The sequence below is a fragment of the Papaver somniferum genome, chromosome 4 (genome assembly GCF_003573695.1).
Source record: "Papaver somniferum cultivar HN1 chromosome 4, ASM357369v1, whole genome shotgun sequence".
Taxonomy (NCBI): Eukaryota; Viridiplantae; Streptophyta; class Magnoliopsida; order Ranunculales; family Papaveraceae; genus Papaver; species Papaver somniferum.
In genome coordinates, this window is record NC_039361.1 from 16,871,551 (window position 1) to 16,875,713 (window position 4,163).

The window sequence follows — 4,163 nt, forward strand, 5'->3', positions numbered from 1 at the left end:
TATCTTTTACTTTTCATCTTAGCATATTTTTAGGTTAAAATGAAAAAATGAAAATAATTCTTTTCCAGAAATAAAGTAGTAACATTTTACTTTGTGAGAGCAAATCAGCGATAAAAATGGTACATCTAAATGCATGCAAAAAAATATATCGCAAGTTATACTTGAAAAAACTCGCAAGACAATCTGTAGTGAAAGGCAACGGACTACACATGCCTTTACCACGTTCCAATTACTATATTTTACTTACAAAAACTAGAGTGTTTCCTCCTGTGTTGGTTGCTTAACTTGCTTTTAATGCTGACCCATATATTGGTCAGAGAACGGGCGGAGAAGTGAAAGCACCACCAACCATTTATGTTCTAGGCGGAGGAAATGTACACTTGCAATAATTTGTATAGACTGCATTATTGGATATACGATGGTCTACATATTGCACAAAACATGTTGGATGATAAGTAATTACAACCAAATATAAACAAATTTGATACCAAAAAGCAGATGATTGGGGTGCGACATAAATAATATCCGGAATAGGAATCTTCCAACCGGAGATTTTCATTTGCTTTTTCGAATATATATGTAGTTGAGTAGTCCAAGATGTGTTACATAGTGAATGTAGTACACATTAGGTGATTTTATGGATAATATAAAAATGATTAAACACTGGTTTTAGCTGTAATTGACTATAATCAACAAAATATTAGAGCAACCACAGTGGGCGAGTATAACCAAATATTTGGTCAAAAATCGAGACACAACGGACAGACTATCGATTAAAATCCGGACCAAAGACCAAATCCCAGACTATATTCGGTCCAAGACCAAGACCAAAACCAAATATAGTCGAGCGAACGTATAGTTAACGCCCCACCATCAGGCGGGTGTATAGTTAACGCCCACACCAAGCGTGCATAAAGTCCCCGTCCCACACCAGGCGTGTTTTATACCTCCGCCCCATTTATTTTTTATTTTTTATTTTTTTCTTTTTGGGTGGGGCGGGTTTATACCTCCGCCCCACTCTTTTTTTTAATTAACTTTATATATGGGGCGGGCTTTATACCTCCGCCCCATTTTTTTTTTTGGAATTGCATCGGGCGTATGTATAGTTTACGCCCCACACCAGGCGAATGTATAGTGCACGCTCGACCAAATTTAATCTTCTATCCGTAACATCACACATCAGACTAAACTCAAATTTGATCGTTTTTTTTTGTCTTTAATTTTGGTTATACTCGCACCACTGTAGTTGCTCTTAGAAGTAAATATAATCAAACACTCAAAAGTCAAGTGTATGATAAATGATAATTGAAATATAATCAAACACTCAAAAGTCAAGTGTATGATAAATGATAATTGAGTCCTTCAGAAAAAGAAGAAAAAAATAATATGTGTGTATATTGTGTTTCTCAATTGTGATGAGCGGCGGCAACAGATTTTGACTTTCTTTTGGCCGTTTCTTGACCGTTAATGAGAATTGACTTTTTTAGAGAACATATATATATTGTTATGATAATAAAAATGGAAATCAACCATGATGCACGATATACAATTAGACATATATAGATAGCCATATGCGTGGATCATCCTGTGGGTTATTATGAAAACAAAATTGAGCTGGCTCGCTAGTGAGATGACATAACAATAGCAATAGCATCCATCAACCCTACTACATGATAACAAGGGATTACTTATCCTAATTTAATTGGGGCCCCAAAAAACAATTAGGGGCTTCACATTACATGACAAAAAAGGTCATCTAAACCTAAATTTGGTTACCCCTTATCCATAAAAAATTTTAATGCCAAAACTATCCTTAAGTGATTAGAGTTAATAATTAATTAAGTTAAGTTAATAATTGGTGTGATAAACATTGACGACTCTAGCTAGCTAAGTCACTTAGCGTCGTCGTTACTCTGTCTTGTTTATACCATGACGACTCTAAAACATAAAACTCTCTGTGAATGTAACTCTTAGGGTCGTCATTCTGTAATCATATAAAATAACGACACTAACCAACCATTTCATAGATAGCTGAGAGTCGTCAACGTTATAAATATAGGGTTAACGACTCTAAGACTGCGATGGAATATTCCATCTTATCAGCTTTAGGGTCGTTATTCTGCTAAATATATAGTTGACGACCCTTAAGATGCCACAATATATAATCTTATCAGCTTCAGAGTATTTATTCATTCTAGCCAACATTTAAACAAATAACTTCTAAACAACGTTCTAAAATCTTAAGAAAGCAAAATAGTTTCAACATCTAAACCAAACCCCTAGCATCTAATACACAAAATAGTTGCATCTAAGTAAAGTTAATAAGCATAAGTTCAAGTCGAAAGTAACATAAAACATAAGTTCATTTCGACAATAACATCTCCTCACTCAATACCACCACCTCAACCCTTTTACCTCCCTGATCGGCTAACTTTCCGGATTCTATTAGAAGGACCCTGAGTTGCACTGCCCCCTGGGGAACCACCATCTTCTCTACTGCCTTGTTCATCATGATGGCTACCTTGTCCCTGTTCAGCACGTTCTTCTCCTAGTTGGCTACGTGATTTCCTGGTCCTCTTACCTTCCTTAGCCAGCTCAGCAAACATTTTATTTGCATTGGTATTTTCAACGTGTCTGAAGTAACAAGTGTACCGACGTTGTTTGTCAGGATCGAACACTTCCCCTTTGTCAGCCGAGCAACACAGTGCCTTGGAAAAAATATTCATTTGTTCTCTCTAGTTGCATCCAAATATAAATTCACATTAACATACTTATATTTGTATGTACACGGCGATGAAAATTACAAAAATAAATACTCACCACAAGCTTAAGAATGGTAAAATCATCCTCTTCATCCTTCTTATCACCTGCATCATTACCATCATCATCATCCTTATCACCACTACCACCACCATTTCCATCATCCTCCTAATCATCATCATTGCGTTCATCCTCCTCCTCCTCAATCTCCAAATCCTCCTTACCACCACCACCATCACCTCGACCAGAACCACCGTTACCAGCATGACCATCATCATCATCATCATCATCATCACAAAAGACCCTTCAACATAAATGACGACTCCAAATTAGACCATGACGATTCTCAAATACATAATGGCGACTCTACTTCTTTTCGATAACGACCCTTCTGATTATTTGGAAAGTCGTTAGGTTCTAAAAATGGGTCGTCATAAGGAATCTTTAATGGTTTATATATCAAAACTAACGACCCTTTCATTATTTTGGACAGAAAGGTAGTTTTGTATAATATAGAATCGTTTAGCAATAAAATAGGTCGTCAACAAGAATCGTCATCGGGGTACTTAAAACATCCTCCTGTCTAACCTAGGGTCGTTGTCTTCCTCAGCATAAACATTAACGATTTTTCATAATATATCAACATGCAGATGAAAAATCGTTAGGGAATAAAGACTTCGACTATGACGACCCTAGATATGCAACTGCAATTTTGCAGTTAAAAACCAAAATTTTCAATCAGCATAACAAATTAAACGCAAACCCAAGATAGATTAGGGGTTTTTAATTCACATACCTTCTGATTGGAGCCATACCTTAGTCCGATTCCGCCTCTTTTGATTTGTTCCTCTGGGTCATTAATGGAGATGGAGTGAATACGGAGAAGGAGAGGAAGAGAAGAAGAGACTAATTTTTGTTTAGAGATGAAATGAAATTGGGGGCCTAGGATTAAGGGTTAATAGGATTTTTAGATTAGTAATTAGAAAAGGGTAGAATGGTATTTTCACCGTTTTTTGGACTCCCCTTTAATATTTGGTGTGGGTATAAATTGTCAGGGCCCTAATTGGTTTTTGGGGCCCCAACTAAATGAGGTTAATTATGTTCATGCGAGAAACGTATAACTGCAGAGACATTTCAATTTCTGGAACAATTCGGAAGTGCTTAGAGAAAATAAACTGGAACACAAACATTAATTATTTTGATCCAGTTAGGATTCCGTTTGGTTGTAACTTGTAAGAGACAATTGAAATATCATTGGTGATCACTAATTTTCTTTCTCAATCCCCGAAGAAAAGATTATGTTGATCAAAAATGAGAGGGTGTATCAGCAATATGTCATCCTGAAGTGAACCAAAAGAAAATAGTAAAAAAAAAGGCACTAAAATTAAAATTAAAATAACACT

The 4,163-nt window shown here is 36.0% G+C and overlaps 1 long non-coding RNA gene across 1 annotated transcript; it reads right to left on the reverse strand.

Annotated features, from left to right (window-relative positions):
• Positions 1–2,180: 2,180 nt before the first annotated feature.
• LOC113273564 lies at positions 2,181–3,695 on the reverse strand. The gene is made up of 3 exons (XR_003322480.1): positions 3,557–3,695; positions 2,821–3,064; positions 2,181–2,735 (listed from the first exon to the last, which is right to left on the reverse strand). It is a non-coding gene; the product is annotated as an uncharacterized LOC113273564 (long non-coding RNA).
• Between the last annotated feature and the right edge of the window lie 468 nt (positions 3,696–4,163).